Genomic DNA, 18866 nt, shown 5'->3' with positions numbered 1-18866 from the left:
CAGTTAGAAAATGCTAGCGAATGGTTAGAAAATGCTAGAGAAAATTGGAGATTAATTTATCAGCTATTAGCAGCTAATGACTATGTGAACACTTAATGCCAAAGAAATATATCACAAAAATGAGATCTACTGGGCACCTTGTATGTACCCATCTTTCTCTACACTCACAGGAAGATGCTGTAAACCTTGGATTTTATAAACATGAGGTCCATACTCACTGCTTTCAGGAAGGAAAGCCCCATGCCTTCATAGAAAGGATTCCCTCCCATTGGACAGGCAGGTCTCGGGCGGCCTCGCCTGCACCAAAGCAGGCCTGGATGATTAGTCACCTGGTGCCTCCATCAAATTAAAACAGGCATGTGATCTGGGCCCATTGCCCTGGCAATGTTTAAATGGAAATGAGAGTGGGCAGAAAGGCCGGAGGCATTTCAACCCCTTGTCCTCAAGGTCTTTGACACTTTGTAGGGCCCAAGAAGATAAACTGTCCACCCCACAGCTTGGGAATTAGTTGTGGAAAGGGAGTTTGTCTAGCTTCACACATGCCTGATGAGCATATGGAGAGATAAACCTTGGTCACCATTTCCCCAAGCAGTCTCCCTCCCACAACCCAGATGGAAGGCCCTACAAAGAAGAAATCAGTCTTCTACCCTTTCAGCTGCCTTCTGTGGAAGCCATAGAGGGCTCCTGTCTCACAACAAACAGGGCCTTAGCAGCCAGAGAGAGACTGCGCTTTAATAGCTTGTGGCTGCTGTTATACTTTTAAAGCCACTTACCAAAGAGGGAGTTATCTTCCACCCCTCCTTCCCCAGAAGCACATAACCATTAAGGTTACCTGGAAACCTGACCAGGAAGCAGGTGGCAAACAGCAACCATGCAATAGAAGCATCCGGATTTGTCATCTAATAGGAGATGAACCAGCAAGTCATGTTTCGGTAGAGGTCAAATGTGAAATTTAATTAGTTTGCACGTCCTGGCTATTCTAGGGGCCATTGGCATAGGCTTCGGAGGAAGGGGTTTTGTTCTGAGCTCATTCAAAGGGCATTTGGTTGCCACAAGCAAGAAGTGAGTGCGATCTCAGATCAGAGACTCCCTGTACTGCAGGTCACCCATGGGCAGGAAAATGTGATGTGAGGGACATAAGACATTTGAAGGCATTGCTTCTACTTGAAAGAACCTCCAGTCAGAGACATGATGTACCAAGAGAATGACCTGAGGACACTGTGTGTACAATTCAGAAGGGAAGTAAGATACTCTGAAGGACAAGAATTGAAGCAGAAAGAAACTGGTGATGCAAGCTCATAACCCCAGCACTTGGGAGGTAGAGGCAGGAGGACCAGAAATTCAAGGTCATCCTTGTTTACATAAAGAGTTCAAGGCAAGCCTGGGCAACATGAGTGTCTGTCTCTAAAAATTAAAAATAAAAGGCACAGAGATGACCAGCAAAGAAGCTGTGAGAAAAGAAGAGAGCAGTAGTGTGCCAGGCTGCCCAGCACAACATAAAGCACGGCACCTAGAAGGAATGAGAGACTGCCAGGGTGTGAGACCCTCCTCTCTTTGCCTTTCCTCACAGGAAGGGGCTCTCCTGTCTTTAAAATCAGCCCCACACTTCTTCAAAGGAGCCCTCATCTCATGAAAGCAGTTGTCCTGGAACCAAAGAGCTTATTTCTACTGTGTGTCTCATGTCCCGCCCACCCCCTTTCGGTGTCAGATGAGGTGATAACACGTATAATTGTAGAGAAGCTGCAAAGCTGTGACTCAGCTGTTTCCTGTGAAGCCTCGGCATGACAGGGCTTTGGGGAGCCAGCTGGCCCAGAGCTGAAAGCTCTGCTCTAGGAAGGGTTGACACAGCCACTCCCATTGGCTGTACCCTGTGACATCTTTTTTCTGTTCCACATGAGGAAGGATGGCCAGTGGGACTATCAGTTCTAAAGTTTACTGTTAGCAACTTATTCTGAAGATTCAGCAGGAGCCCATGGGGCAGGCTGAGGGACAAGTCCTGGGGTTTCCTTGCTGACTTCTTTTCATTCTGCAGTCATCAGTTTTACCACTGGCATCTGGGCATGAGTCAGTAAAGCATGGCCGCAAATACTTGAGCAACCAAGAGAATTAGACATTGAAGATGCAGACAGGAAATCTCCATTATGCAAACAGTCCTCAGGAAGGGAAGGGGCATGCGTAATAAAAAGTCTGGCTGACATTCTACAATCCTCTAATTACATAAACCCAATCAGCCTGAGAACATGGAGCAATTTCTAATCATTCTCTTGGCTGTATTGCAGGAGAGTGGGATTCTTTGGGCAGACTCATTCAGGGGTATAAATTCACCTAAGAGCTGGGGAATGTGCTCACAGTCCTACAGGCAAGACCTTCTTGATCATGAGTGGTACCTGACCTTGTTGACTCTAGAAAAGGCAATGAATCACTTTTCAGCCTCGAAACTAGTTTTCTCTGTTAGTTCACAAAGGTTTGGGAGGCAGAGATTTGAAGTCATTTTTCAAAGTGACCGTAGTTATGCAGCTGATACACACACAAGTGCTCAGGAAATTCCCTCAAGCTTGCTGATGTCACTCAAATCCACCTTGCCCTCCATACCAAAGTCAGATTAAAAAGCAACACATGGGGCTGGAGAGATGGCTCAGTGGCAAAGAGCACTTGCTACTCTTCCAGCGAGGCCAAATTCAGTTCTGAGCACCCACATCAGGCATTTCACAACTGCCCATGGTTCCAACTTTAAGGGATCCAAAGCCCTCTTCTGGCCTCTGAGAGCAACTGCAGTCATGTGTGCCCAACACACACACAGACACATACACATAAATAAAATAAAAATTTTTTTCAAACAAAAACTCTTTAAAAGTGGTTCACAACCTTCCTGATGCTGCAACCCTTTACAGTTCCTCATGTCATGGTGACCTCCCAACCATAAAATTATTTTTGTTGCTACTTCATAACTATAACTATAATTTTGCTACTGTTATGAATCATAAATGTCTGTGTTTTCTGATGGTCTTTTGGGGACGCAACCACTACTTTAAAAAGTGACAGAGGAACCATGGACATACCTGTGGAAGTATGTGTGTACTGATCATGGTTGTTTTCTCCACTGCCCCATGTCTGGGTCAGTCATAACTTAGTTTTAGTCTGTATTTGTCCCCACTCACACAGAGGACATACCAACACAAACTCAGAGAGAACCAGAGTTCTTTCATTTCCTTCAGCCCCAATGTTTCTCTTGTGAGGAAGAAAAGAGTGGAGAAGCCTACCTCTTCACAGCCCTGCATTCATGCACAGCAACGAGTGGACACGTGGGCATTATTTTTCCTGTGTGCTGTGGGGCAAAGAGGAGTTCAGTTGGACAAAGTGAAATCTATTGGACTTGTTTTTCCAAAGTGTTTGCTTTCTCTGTTTTGCTTATGTGTTTGCTTGTTTAGTTGCTCACATGAGATATCATATTCTTGTGTCTGCAAGGTGCCCAGCTTGTGCACTCACCCCTGCCTTGGCCCTCATCCAACTCCTCCATTAAAGCCAAAGTTAAACAGGTTACCTGCAGAGCCCACACCAGTGAGACCAAGAAGAAAGAGAAAAGAGAAGGCCCAAGAGAGACCACAAGAAGGTTCCCACTTTATTCTGTCCCAGAGATTATCCTTTTCCTAAGTGAAAACCCAAGAAAGAACCAAAACCTGTATAACAAGCGCATGTTATCCACATAGACAATGTACATAAAGATTTCTGTGAAGAGAATGTTCGAAGGTAAATGAGATGGGGTTTCACAAGCCAAAAAAAATGTCTCTAAGATGAGGAGAAAACTGAGGGACAAGTTAAACGGAATTAGACTTGGAGTTTGGGGAACTTGCTGGGGGTGTATTTCCCCTTAAATATGAGTAGAGACACTTCAGGAACAGAGAGAACTCTAGAGGGAAGCACCTGAGGGAAGCACTGACCACAGGATCCTGGGAAGCTGTCAACTCCTTCCTGAGCCCAACCCCTACCGCAGAGCCCCAAAGCTAGTCTCCCGGGGTGCTGCTGTCACCCAGCTTCCTCTGGGTCATGAACATTCCCAGCTCTGCAGGCTTTGCTGCTCCTCTGTGTCTAGCCATGTCCGGGGTCTTTCCCACATTTATCCAGTCCCGCCAGACTCTGGAGCAGACTGACACCAGTCAGCAGCACACCTGGCGCAGTCATCACCGACCTCGTGAGCAGTCCCCTCTGGGGCTTCCTGCTGCAAGAAATTCACGTGAATTTCTCTACAAGCACATATGCACGTAGACAGTAGATGTTCATTTCCCTCTTATTCACTGTTTCATTTTTATTGTTTCAGTTAGTCTCACAGTCAACAATATTCCAAAAGTTTTAAATAGAAAGCTCTAAACACATACATTTCAGGTTTAAAATACATACCCACACCATTGAGTATTGTGATGAAATCTCATCCTGTCTCACACAGTCCAGCCTATGGTCTGAATCATCTAGCCCCTGTATAGACACTGTATATGCTACCCACCCATTAGTCAGAATGACTACTGTATTGAGGTGCTTGACTGTGTCCAACTCAGCTTTACTCAATCACAGTCCACAAAGTGTAAGAGGATGACGCCTACAATTCAGATACACCAAAGAAGAGCTGTAAAATGTCTAGGACAGGATAAAGATCTTCACTAATAAGGAAAGAAATAAATGTATGCTGGGGCTGCTAAAGATCTATGTCTATAAGGACGGCGGATCTTCTAGCCATCAAATTGTGAAGAAAGGAAAAGCCTGCACTAGTTTTTCTATGGCTTCTCAAACTACAAAAGACACAGCCACATACATGGTAAGGTATATATGTATATTAAAATAGTGTATATAGGGATTAATACCATCAAAAGTTTCAGGCACTCTATGGAGGTCACTCCCCTGCCCTCAAGGCAAAGGCAGAGCAATGTGATATTTGAGACTAACCCATTTTTGAAGGGCTGAGTGCTAAAAATTTCATACTACAGATCTGTGCCAAGTGTTGCTGGGGGTGTGGGGGGAGGGATAAGACGTGGGGGTGGTGAGGCACGCCTTTAATCTCAGCACTCTGGGAGATAGAGGCAGGTGGATCTGGAGGTCAGGCTAGTCTACATAGCCAGTTCCAAGTCATGCAGACTGAGACCTTATCTCAAAATAAATTTTTTAAAAAGAGAAGGAAAGAAATGTTACTTACAAAATACTCAAAAGCCTTCAGTAAGGACCAGATCAATTGGTGAGATAAAAGTTCAAATAATGGCCCAAGTGAAGGGAAGTGGAATGTTGACCTTAGTTTACAGAAAGTAAACCTGAGTCACAGCAAGGTTCTGAAATTCCACATGAACTCATGCTGCCTGTAAAAGCCAGACATCAGCGGTGAGCAACCATGGTCTCTGGCCAGCCAGGCAGAAGCACTTTGTTTTCCATTGGGTGGTGACGCCAGATCCCATTGCTTCTGACAAAGGCCTCGTCAAGCCTGTGTGTCATCGTTTGCGTATGCCAGGGCTGCTCCGGTGCACGCGCGGACCCACTTCCCGACCCACAGTGACGCTTTGGCTTCCTGACAGCCAGTGCGGTCCAGTGCGTCCGTGCGAGTGCAGCGCCATCTCCTGGACACTCTGGGATAAGCAGCAGCCTGGATGCATAGACCAACAGTTTCTGAATTCTGTGAGCTTTGAGATTGCTAGCAGTCAGGCCCGGCTGCAAGGCCTGCAAGGAACACTAGGATGTGATGTGGGGGGTGCATTTGTGGTGTGTGTGTGTGTGTGTGTGTGTGTGTGTGTGTGTGTGTGTGTGTGTGTGTGTGTGTGTGTGTGTAGGAAAACTGACCATCGCCACTCTCATTAATGGATTTCTATGAAATTTTACAGCTGACGGAAACTCATGCTTAAGTAATCCCATGTAATTTCTCACTGCTCTGCATAAGCAGAAAGAGTTGGGGGGCAATAGGTGGAGGTACCAGATACTGGCTCTGCTAGCAGAATTACTCATGGCTTAGCCACGTCTGAGATGGCAGCTAACTGTGCTCCTTCTTTCTTTACCAAACTCTTCTCTCACCTGGAAAAAAAAAAAAAGCATGCTGACCAAGGATGAGGAGGAAATGAAGTAAAACCCAGTCAGCTCTGAGGAGTCTGAGCTCAAACCTCAATTATTTCTGGGTCTGGAAGTGAGTCTCAGAAAACTCTGGCCAGCAACAGGTTTGGGTTTTTGCCAGGTCCTCTAGCAGATCGGAGATGCACTTAGGTCACGATCACAAGGCACAACCACGCTACTGAGGAGGTTTCTAAGGTGAGACCGGACGTTTATTGGAGAGGGGCTCTGCTGGTCTGGCCATGGGGAGATCTGGGGCTGTTCTGTAACACGGGCAAGTGTGGTGATATTGTGTTCCCCAAAATATTGTGCACCCTAATAAACTTATCTGGGGTCAGAGACAGAACAGCCACTAGCTACAGAGGCTAGAAAATGGTGGCACTCACACCTTTAATCCTAGCATTCCAGAGGCAGAAATCTTTCTGGATCTCTGTGAGCTCAAGGCCACATTGGAAACAGCCAGGCATGGTGACACACGCCTTTAATCCCAAGAAATGAGCCTTTAATCCCAAGGAGTGATGGCAAAAAGATATATAAGGCGTGAAGACCAGGAACTAGAAGCTTCAGGCTTTCGAGCAGCGGTTCAGCTGAGATTCATTCTGGATGAGGACTCAGAGGCTTCCAGTCTGAGGAAACAGGATCGACTGAGGAATTGACAAGGTGAGGTAGCTGTAGCTTGTTCTGCTTCTCTGATCTTCCAGCATTCACCCCAATAACTGGCCTCAGGTTTGATTTTATTAATAAGACCTCCTAAGATTCCTGCTACAGGCAAGCCCACAAATGGGCTATGCTCTAATCTCCTGGCTAACTGAGCTGGAAGCTGGGGTGTTTGGAGCTTTCCTCTGATTCTCCCCTGGAATCCTTGAAACTGTTCTGAGACGTGCACTGTGACCAGTTCAGAGAAGGAACTGGGAGGGAGAGTCAGCTGCCTGAGCACACACAGCCTACGAGGAGGAAGGAAGTGCTCTGGCCGGCTCTCTGGTCTCTTGCTCCTTGCAGTTTCCTGCTACTGGTGACCTGCCAGCCTCTGAACTTCAGTATATTTTGCTACTTGCTTCAAGGCTAACTGACTCATGCCCTCTCCACCGTGTAGGAACTGTAGTAACCATAATGGTAACAGGCTCCCACTGATCCCCGCGTGATCGAAGAGAGAGAGCTTTCCTTCACTTTGTTTTCAACTAGAGTGTCAGACTGAGAAACGGCTGGAACAAATAGTTCTGGGTTAGAGGTCAGGGGACAGACTGGACTCTAGGGCAAAACAAACAAGGCCTCTCACAGTAGCTTGCAGACCTGCGCTCACAAACCTGCCCTCAGTGAACAGACTTGGAATGCTGCCTGGCTCATCCTTAGGTAGCCAGAGGAAGCCAGGAAAGCATGTCCTGTATGAGCCACGTGAGGCTGCATCAGCCTTGAGAGCTTGAGTTCCAGGCTTGTGACTTTAAAGTAGCAGCAATGATCCCACAGCACAGGAATGACTCTTGATGTAGAACAGGCGCTGCTGTGGAAAGACGGGCGCCCTGGGGCTCTGCAGCCACTCAGCTTTACCCCATCAGTCCCACAACACACAGGTGTTGTTATCATCACACAGTCTGTGGACCATGTTCATGAGAAGTGGCAAAGGAGTGTTATGCTTGTAATCATTTGCCCTCTGGTAGAACCTTCTGGACAGACTGGCATCATTTGCAAATTCCAGGATGCAGTTTGAACTTGCTCGGTAATCACAGTGATGTATTTTGTCAAAATCTTTCTTCACAGCTCCAGCTCACTTCTGCCAACACTATGTCTGGTTTCCCCATGAAGCCAACAGCCCCTAACAGCAGGAAAACAAACAGGTGCCAGGCACCAGGTGTGGGCTAAACTTTAGACTCTAGAGCAGTGGTTCTCAAACTTCCTAATGCTTTGGCCCTTTAATACAGTTCCTCATGTTGTGGTGACCCCCCCCAACCATAAAATTATTTCATTGCTACTTCATAACTATAATTTTGCTATTATGACTCACAATGTAAATATCTGATAGGCAGGATATCTAATATGTGACCCCAAGGTGGTCACAAACCACAGGTTGAGAACCACTGCTGTAAAAGCTCTGTGGGGTGGGAGTTTGGTGGGGGGTAGGGCACTGAGGGATGGAGGGATGGTCCCTGGGTGGCTGAGAGAGAGGAAGAGTTGGCCCTAGCCACCTCCAGGTGCCAAGGCCATGCAGAAACCAGAAACTGGCTCTCTCTCTGGGCAGCACAGGCCTTCAGCCTTCAGAAAAAAGCCTTTTGTCCAGGAGATAGCTTCCAGGATGCCACCCCACATCACTTCCATCCAGACTAACCCCCGGTGCTACCAAGAACCTGGAAAGCTATTTCCAGGAACTAATTTTAAAAATTCCTGCATGATAAGTGAAAATCTGAATGTCCAACATTAGGGCAATGGTCTATCCCAGTTTGTGGGTGTTTATAAACAGATAGGAAACAGGGCAATGAAACAAAAGCAGGCTTTTTTTAGGCTCATGAAAAACAAAACAACAAAACCATTGCATTCAGGTGAGTGCTACTGTACACAGTATCGAAGTGCTGAAATTATCATACCTTGACATACACTCTCAAGTGGGCTTTGTGTGCCACCACACCTGGTTTATTCAGTGTTGGGGCTCCATCCCTGGCCTCCAGCACACTAGACAAGCACCCACCAGACAGAGCTATATTCCCACCCAAATAATGATGTCTTCATGTTGGGTTGTAAGGTAACTAGTATACCCCACTCTTAGCCATTCAATTTTACTATAAATCTAAGATTTTCTACAAAGATGTCTTTAAAACTTTTTTACCTAAAAGTAACCAAATTTTTTGATTGTAGAGATTTTCTTATTCATTTCATTGTTATTCTATTTTTCTATATGCTTTTATTTGTGTATCACTTTATCAATCAGGTTTAAAAAAATAGTTTTAAAATCCTATCTAGGTGACAAATCTCTGAGGCAGGAACAGACTCAAGTTTCATCATCTGCTTTCTTAAACACAACAAGAACGTACTTGGTCAGTCTTTTTTTATTAATACTAATTAAATTTATTTATTTATTCTATATCCCCACTGAAGTTTCCCCTCCCTCCTCCCCTATCATTGCCTCCCATGGATATCAACAAAACATGGCTTATCAAGTTGCAGCAGTACTTAGCACTTTCCCAAGAGCCAGCCAAAGCATTAGAGATAGACCTTGCTCCCAGTGTTAGGAGTCTCACAAGTAGACCAAGCTACACAACTGTCTCATCTATGAAGAGGGCCTAGTTTGGTCCCAGGCAGGCTCCCTGGTTGTCAGTTCAGACTCTGTGAGCCCCTGTGAGCTCAAGTTAGCTGTTTCTGTGGGTTTTCTTGTGATGTCCTTGGCCCCTCTGGCTCCTACAATTGCTGTGGGATGTCTTTCTGTGTGCTGTGAATATGTGTTGCTCTGATTGGTTGATAAAAAAAACCTGCATTGGCCTATGGCAGCGCAGGATGGGGGGGGGGGGGGAATCCAAGAGAGACAGTGAAAGGAGAAAGCAGAGTAAGGGGAGCTGGCTGTCCAAGGAACAGCAAGATGCAGCCAGCAGACAGGTAATGCCACGGCCACATGGCAAAACATAGATTAATAGAAATGGGTTAATTTAAGATGAAAGAGCTAGCTAGCAAGAAGCCTGCCCTAGGCCATACAGCTGGTATTTAATATAAGCCTCTAAGTGGTTATTTTATAAGTAGCCGCAGTACCTCAGGGCTGGGCGGGACACAGGAGAACTTCTGACTACATTTTGGAGCCCAATGTGGTAGCAAGAATTTCCACCCAAAACCTAAGAAAGCTTTAAAAAAAAAATATTCTAAAATGGAGCTAAAAACAGCTTCCTAGTTGTGTCTTTCAGGCAAGCCCTGATACAGAGCTTTTGGTAAGATGGCCATTGTTACTGTATTAATCCTACTGATCCATAAACATGGGAGATCTTTCCCTCTTCTGATAAAAACAAAACAAAGGCAGCTTTAAACACGTCACTTCAATCCTCCTGTAACCTACAAACCTATAGTTGCCTCATAGCCCAAGAAAAGGCACCAGAAATTTAACTAAAGAAATGAGTCAAGAGGAACAGTTCAGAGCATCTAACGTTGGGTTGACATGCTCTCTGTCCATCACTAAAGGCCTCTCTTGAAGCATCTATGAAATGGCATATATTGGTAAATAGGGGCAGGTGTTGAGACATGACTGACCCCAAGGAATTATGTGATCAAATAAGAAGCATGGAGAAGATTCTAGTGTGTGGAGGCTGCTGCAGTGAAGTTGGTGTGAGAATCAGCAATGAGGCTAACAGAACTCGGCCTGATTCTTCGCAAACCTGGCAATGCTCAGTAACAGATACAGGACACTGGTGGGGTGGGGTGGGGTGGAGTGGGGTGGGGTGGGATGGGGTGGGATGAGACCCTGGATTTACAGCTCCCCAGTTTCAGAGCTGTGGATACTGTTGGGGTAGAGTGGGGTGGGGTGAGATCTTGGATTTACATCTCCCTGCTTTCAGAGCTGCAGGCACTGTTGGGGTGGGATGGGGTGAGACCCTAGTTTTACATCTCCCTGGTTTCAGAGCTGTGGACACTGTTGGGGTGGAGTGGGACCCTGGATTTGCGACCCCCCTCCACCCTAACCCCCACCCCGTTTTCAGAACTGCCTGTTGAGATTGTTGAGCTTGTGATCTGCTTCACACTGACCCTCCTTCTGCTCTGACCCCTTCGCTCATTTTGTAAACTGTGTAACTGTAAACTCCTCAGGGCAGGGTTGTGTCCTATTCAGGTTTTTCTTCTTCTTTTGTTCATATAAGCTATGGCTGTATTGTATAGCCAGGGTGGCCTGGAACTCTGCCTCCTCCTGCATCAGCCTCTGAAGTGCTGGAATTACAGATGTGTTTGGTTTTGCACTGAGGGATCCAAACACTGTTCCTGACACACAGGTGGTCGTTACCAAGGATTGACTGCAGCCTCAAACTTTTGATACCTCCACCAGGAAGTGGAATCTGTTTCTCTTCCTCTGAACCTGGGCTGGTATATGACAGCTTTGGCCAGTTGAGATTCTATTCACTACTTTCTTTGTTATGATGGCAAAATACCTGAAAAAAAAAAAAGCAGCTTAAGGAAGGGTTTCCTTGGGCACACCGTTCAAAGTGCAGTCCACCATGGTGAGAAGGAGTGGCAACAGGAACTGGTCATTTGTACTTGGGAAGCAGAGAGAGATGCATGCCAGCAATCCACATACTTTCTTCTTTTTATTTATTGCAGAATCCCACACCTAGGCTGGTACTGCCCACATTTAGAGTGAATCATCCCATCCCAATTTCCCCAATCTACAAACACTGTCATAGACATGCCCAGAGGTTTCTCTAATAGATGATCCTAGATCCTGTCAATTTAACCACCAAAGTATGGTAGAAGTGGAATTCTTTTAGCTCCAAGCTTAGTCTTAAAAAGAATGTGTCTCACGTGGTTTGCCACCTTCTCTGACTCCCTTAGTCATCCAGAAGTCCACCTGTTGGCTTAGACTGGGTGTCCAAAAAACTGCATGTGTCTGTTGACATCCCAGAGGACTAGATATCTACCAGTTGAGGGACACACGGCAAAAGCCTGGAGAGGGGGAATGCCTGACATTACCGCAGCCCTGGTCACTTCAGTTGAACCGATAGCACCCATGCTGGATGACTCAGTCATCACACAGTCGGTGGAAATAGACTTGCCTATGGATGTCTATACAAGTGCAGCCACCAATCCCCCACCAGAGGACTGTGTGACCACCATTGTCTCTATGGGCTTCTCAATAGATCAGGACCTGAAAGCTCTGTGGGAAAGGAACAATAGTTTAGAATGGGCTGTAGACTGGATCTTCAGTCACATTGATGACCTAGATGCAGAAGCCACCATGGACATCTCAGAGGGTTCTCAGCTGAGTCTGTGCTATGAGACCCAAACTCCAGGATGGTCCTGGAAAGTATCAGCTCTTAGCCTTCATTAGTCACATGGGTGCCTCTACCGTGTGTACTCACTATGTCTGTCACATCAGAAAGGAAGGCAGATGGGTGATCTACAATAACCAGAAGTGTGTGCCTCCAAAAAGCCACCAAGGACCTGGGCCACATCTCTTACCCTTTACCATGTCACGCAGGGGACAGATGACCCAACATGAGGGACAAGGGCTAAGGGGTGGACTTCAGCCCTCTGCTTTGTGCCCTTTGTCTTTTTGTCCCTGGCAGCAGGAAAGAGCTGGAGGCCGTGGGAGAATGGCCACACAAAGAGGAGGGGTGCTCAATGGACTTTGGGCACAGAGTAGGGATGGGACAGGATGGGGACAACTGCCTATCCACAACAGGGCATTGTTGCTTCCTTCTCCTGCCCCTTGAATCCACATGCTTTGCTTCTCTGTAATGACCCCTGAAATGGGGAGGGATTTTATCTGTGTGCATGAGTGCAGCTTTACGCATCCTTCCAGGAGAGGGATGATTGTGCCTCCCCTGACCCTCCAACACCATATGTTTGCTCCCCTGTGGTTGGGCCAGCAGGGGTTATAGGGGAATTAGGGACCCATCCCCCTTGTCCTTGTGCCTCAGTCTTCCAATCTGCCTCTTCCTGATCCTCTGGAGAAATGCCAAAACACACAATGTGAATAAAAATACAATGACAAAAAAAAAGAACTTGGTCTCTTAAAACCCTGAACAAGTCCAGCTAACCTGCCAGAGAGTCTTGCAGAAGAGCCTGCCGCCAAGTGAGAGAGAAAGGAGCCCAACCCAGCCGAGACTTGCAGTTTTCCCCTGGTGAAGCCATTTTGATCCTCCATACCTGCAGAGCTGTGGGGAGCTATGTGATGCTTTTAGGTACAGCCTATTCTTCTTTGCTTAAGCTAGGAACTCAGTCAGGTGGTCACATCTTGGGTTTTATATGCTGGAATACAGGCTCTACATGATGCCTTCGCAGGGGTCTTCACAGGAGAATTAGGAGGCAGGATAGTAGAGCTCGGCCCTTATCTCCACTTTAGCCAAAACAGTCCTACTTTCATGTCTTTAATACTCTGACCATCAATCCCATTTTGAAATTATCACTTACACATGTAAAACACTAATCTATACTATGGATTGTGGGGTTTAAAAAATGAGATGTTCACATAGATGTCATGCTAAGCCCTTCAAACAGATATGCTAACTCCAGGTATTTCTCCACATCCCTCTAATATAGCAATTCTCAATCTGTGGGTCATGATCCCTTGAAGGTCAAATACCCTTTTCACGGGGGTTACCGAAAACCATCAGAAAACACAGTTATTTACATTATGGTTGATAAGAGTAGAAAAATTACAATCATGAAGTAGCAACAAAAATAGTCTTATGTTTGGGGGTCACAACACGAGGAACCGTGTTAAAGGTCCCAGTGGGGTGGGAGAGGTTGAGAACACTGCTCTAACCGAAGAGTAAAACAAGGCAGCTGAGCTGTGGCGACAGAGGAAACAGAACAGAGAAGGTACAGTGCAGTCCCTGACCCCAGTCCTCTGGAAGACAAGGTTGTTGAAACATTGAGCCGGGCAGTGAAGAGCCTCGGACAGGCCAGCAGACAGGCAGCGTGACCAGGGAACAGCTGTGGAGACAGCCTAGTCCAGGCCTGGGACTCAACCTGTGGACTCAGGGACCGAAATAGCTCCTGGCCAGGCCACTTTGAGTTAGAGGCTCCCACCTGGGAATGGGGTGTGAGGTGTGTAGCCCTCAGTGAGGTACACACACACAGCATGGATTTTCTGGATATGAAATGTAGACAGATCCACAAACTCTTGTGTAAAGTGTAGCTGATAGGAGGTCCTACAATGGTGTGTCAGTGAACACTGTGCTACAGATCCTTTAACTGAGGATGTGCTATGTCCCTGAATTGTAGGAACATTATCTCCCTCCCTTCAAAAATTTCCAAGTCTCAGCTTTGCCATCCTTTTTTCTGACTCTTATTACCAGGAAATCGACACTTCTGGCCTCCTCATATGCTGGTTTTCTCTTGTATTGTATCTCTTTTCCTTTCCTTCTCTCTATTGCTGTTTGTTTTTGCTCTTTTTTGGGGGGGGGCGCACCACCCAGCTCCCAAATAAATCATACAAAGAGGCTTACTCTTAATTATAAATGTCCAGCCTTAGCTTGGCTTCTTGCCAGTTTTCCTTAAATTATCCTGTCTACCTTTTGCCTCTGTGCTTTTCCCATTCTCTTACTTCTGTATCTTACTCTTACTCCATGGTTGGCTGTGTAGTTGGGTGGCTGGCCCCTGGGTCCTCCTCCTTCTCTCTTGTTCCTTCTTCTTCCTCCTCCCAGATTTCTCCTTCTATATCTTCTCTCTGCCTTCCAACCCCACCTATCCTTTCTCCTGCCTTGCTATTGGCCGTTCAGTTCTTTATTAAACTATCAGGTGTTTTAGACAGGCACAGTAGCACAGCTTCACAGAATTAAAGAAATGTAACATAAACAAAAGTAACACACCTTAAAATAATATTCTAGAACATCTCTCTCCCAGGGAAAAAAGTCCCTTAATCTTGTCTTCCAATTCATGAATTCATTCATTAAGTTCTCTATCACATTTTTCTCCTATATTGTATTCTTTGTTTTAATGACATCAATATTTCCACATACTTCTTTTCATAGTCTTCTATGCCTTAAATTGCTAACATGTTCTTCTCTCTTATCTGTAGGTAGAAGTTTCTGTCCCATCAGCAAGTCCCAAATACCCAACAGCTGCCTCCCAAATAATTGACTCAGAGGCTTAATATTACTTATAAATGCTTGGCCAGTAGCTCAGGCTTATTACTAACTAGCTCTTACACTTAATTAACCCATAATTCTTATCTATATTTAACCACATGCCTTGGTACAACATTCTCATCTTGCTTCCTCTGTATCTGGCTGGCGACTCTGCCCTTCCTCTTCCTGTCATACTTAGTTTGGCTTTTCCACATGACTTCCAGCCCAACTAATAGCCTGTCAGGTTTTTATTAACTAATGAGAGTAGTACATATTCATAGTGTAAAAAAGGATTGTTCTATAGCACTTATCTTCTCTGCTCTGGCTTTGGATTATATGTAACATGTGGTTTTTCTTTTAATATAATTTTACTCCTCCAGGATGGAGGGATTTGCTTTGTAAGCTAAGGGAGATTTTGGTACTCATCAGTATTCTGAGCCAGGAATAAAATTTAAGATGGGTATGATGACCAGACATCTTGGCTGATGTCTCTTCCCATAATGCCACCACTCAATCCTCCTCCCATCAGGATTTACCTCCAGCCTTAAGGAGAAGAGCAACAGGCCTGTGCTATGCCATCAACTGTGAGAATCCATGTTTCTTCCTTTCTTCTATAGATCCTTCAGCATGGCTTTGAGAGAATGTGCTGAAGCCATGTCAGACAACTAGTAGAAAGAGGAGCTTCTAAATAAGTGAGTCATTGACTTCCAACAAAGTGACAATTATAAGAGGAATGACTAACAGGTAAAGCGGAGTTGGGACTTATTTATGATAGCCTGGACTGTGGGCTCGAGATGACCCTACCATGAATCCCAGGAATCCTCCACTTTACTTCCAGAACCACAAGGCAAGGACATCTAGAGTCTTTCACTAACCTCAGTAACCCCACTATTGAGATGCTTAAAGTTTCTGCAGAACTAGGAGCTTCGCTCAAAATACATTGAGAGTCTCTTAAATAGTCAGTTTCAACAAGTGCTACATGGTTAAGCAATGGACAGAAATGAGTGTTAGCAAAAGCTCAACTCCAAAAGGAAAGCTTGGATTGGCTGCTGCCACTTTAGGAGTAATTGTTTAGTCATGTAGTCAGGAACAGGACCTAGAGCTTCAGGTTACACAGAACAACAGGTCTAGGAAACTACAAGTTTTGTTCTGTACCATTAAGAAATGTCCCCAATGCCTCCTCTGCGAAATGGCCAGTTCCTCATCAACAAAACCCTGCACTGTGTTGTGTTAGGAGTTCAGAGTGCAAGTATAAGGCTTAGTACCTGGGCATACCTCTGTGTGTGTGTGTGTGTGTGTGTGTGTGTGTGTGTGTGTGTGTTGAACTTTTGAAACAAGGTTTGCAGATAAACATCTGTAAACAATCTACCTTTTAACTGTTTCCTTAAAGAGTTCAGACTTATAATTTGCAAAATATCTGAAGTTGGAGCCAGAGAGATGGCTCAGCAGTTAGGAGCGGTGGCTGCTCTTCCACGGGACCTACATAGCAGCTCACAACTGTATGTAACTCCATGTCTAGGGGATCTGACGCCTCTTCTGGCCTTTGAAGACACCGCATGCACAGACATGTACGGGCAAACACCCACACATTTCCTATGGTCCTAGAAAAACAGCAGCAACCAGAAGGGTCTATAATCATCACCCTCCCATGTATTAGGGAAACACATAATATGTGATAATCTGTGACTAAGAATGTTGGCTGCATTGTGCAATGCAGCTTAGTTCCAATGTAGCAGTGTGTGTGCACACATGTGTGCATGTGTGCATGTGTGTGTGTGTACATATATCTGTTTGTATTCATATGCTTGTTCAAAAGGTCAGCATATCCATAGTATATTGTGTCTCATGTTTAAGTTAAATTCAAACATGTAAATGGCTTCATGGTTTCCTATGTTGCCCAAGTCTAAAGAGGCACTGAAATAAATACAACCCTAATATAAGTGGCAAAGTAAAATCTCTTTTTAAACTTTCTTTTAATTACTGTGTCTTTTATGTCATGTTTCCATATTATATTTCCCAGTCTCACCCATCTGCCTCCCCCAAAAAATAAAATCTTATACATAGAAGAGTTATTAGTTAGAGAAGAAAATGCTAAGCATAGGACTGGAATGTCTTTAAGACCTTCTACAACATTAAAATTCAACATGTCAAAAGACATCCTGGCAGTCTGAATTACTTCTCAGTAGTAAATCGTCACTGAATTTGCCACATTATTTCTCCTAGGTTTCCCTGAATCAGAGTAATCATTTAATGACTAGTGCTGGGAATCCTATTACTCAAAGCAACATCCATGTATGAAATGTCATGTAGTGTTCATTATTTTGTACAGTTCATATACAATAACACCAAAGGAAGAAAAAGGAGTGAAAATCTATAAGACTAAATAGAATATATTTTGTTATTGAATTAAATTTATATTATTTTAATATTTTTCTTTTATTTTTGAGATTTAATATAATTGTATCATTTCTCACTAACTCTTTTTCCCTCCAAACCTTGCCATAGATCCCACCCACATCAGTAGGCCAAGGAGAAGGCTCAGCTGGTAGAGGCATCTGTTTCAAGCTGAGGACCTGAGTTTGACGCCAAAAACCCATGTAGAGGAAGGCAAGATTCAAGTCCTATGAGTTCCTCACCACCCTTCCCAAAAACACACATTAAATGAGTGGGAAGAGCATATTTTTAAGAATCAACATAGATTAAAGGCGCACTTGGGAGGCAGAGCCAGGCGAATCTCTGTGAGTTCGAGGCCAGCCTGGGCTACCAAGTGAGTTCCAGGAAAGGCGCAAAACTACACAGAGAAACCCTGTCTCGATAAATAAATAAATAAATAAATAAATAGATAGATAGATAGATAGATAGATAGATAGATAGATAGATAGATAAATAAATAAATAAATAAATAGAAAGAAGAAGAAGAAGAAGAAGAAGAAGAAGAAGAAGAATAATCAACATAGAGAACTGGGTAGTGGTGGTGCACGCCTTTAATCACAGCACTTGGGAGGCAGAGGCAGGTGGACCTCAGTGAGTTCAAGGCCAGCCTGATCTACAGAGCGAGTTCCAGGTCAGCCAGGGCTGTTACACAGAGAAATCCTGTCTCGAAAAATGAAAATGAAGAAAAAGAATCAACACAGAGAAGTCTTTTTAATGTTAACATGCCTTTGAAATCATTAGTTTAAAAAATTAGCAGAATTAAGTGCAGGTTTGGCACTCTTTGCATGGCACTCTTGTTGATAGACGGTCCCTGAGTGCTGTTGACCTGAGTTCTTCCAGTGCCAAGAGAACGTTCTTCAGGCGCATGCACTCTTCTTTTCCACCACTAGATGGCGCGCCAACCACATGAGCCTTAGAAACATTTTGGCTGCAAATGCTAGGGCAGGCACCCCTGAACAAGACCAGTCTTGGACAAATCATGTACTGCATAAGGTAGGTTTTTCTCTCTACCCCTAAAGTTTTCACAGAGCTCCCCAAGCGAAGATGATAGTAAAAAGTTACTTCAATCAGGGAAGTAAAGCTCTGCCCAAAGAGGTAAGAAAATTTCTAAGACAGGTGGGGGAGTTGGCAGTAAGCCCAGGGTTTCACCGGGGGTATTTTCAACAATATTAATCCTGCATTTCAGGAGCTGGCCTGAAACACCAAATATTGAGGCCATGGCGAGCTCATGCAGACATCTTCCACAACCTTCTATCTACTGGAACCTGACATACGTATACACTTAAAGAATGTGAGGAAGGGGTGTGGGGTCTGAGGTCTTAGCTCTGCACTAGTTCTGCTGTGCCTTGCTGAGCAGCCACCAGATTTTATTTACCTCACACTAGCAGTCAGCATTTGCCAGCCCAGGTGACTTGCCCAGAAGGCAGAGGTAGATGCCCCTGGCCCATGGCAAAGCTGGTTTCCCATTCCCTGGAAGACTGTTTTCAAGTCTGAGTTACATTCCCAAAGAAATACAAGACTGGTTGGTTGGTTGGTTGGTTGGTTGGTTGGTTGGTTGGTTGGTTGGTTGGTTGGTTTTGGTTTTGGTTTTTCAAGACAGAATTTCTCTGT

Source organism: Peromyscus leucopus, chromosome 15 (assembly GCF_004664715.2).
Source record: "Peromyscus leucopus breed LL Stock chromosome 15, UCI_PerLeu_2.1, whole genome shotgun sequence".
Lineage (NCBI taxonomy): Eukaryota > Metazoa > Chordata > Mammalia > Rodentia > Cricetidae > Peromyscus > Peromyscus leucopus.
The sequence above is the reverse complement of the archived record's forward strand: the minus strand, read 5'-3'. Positions refer to the sequence as shown.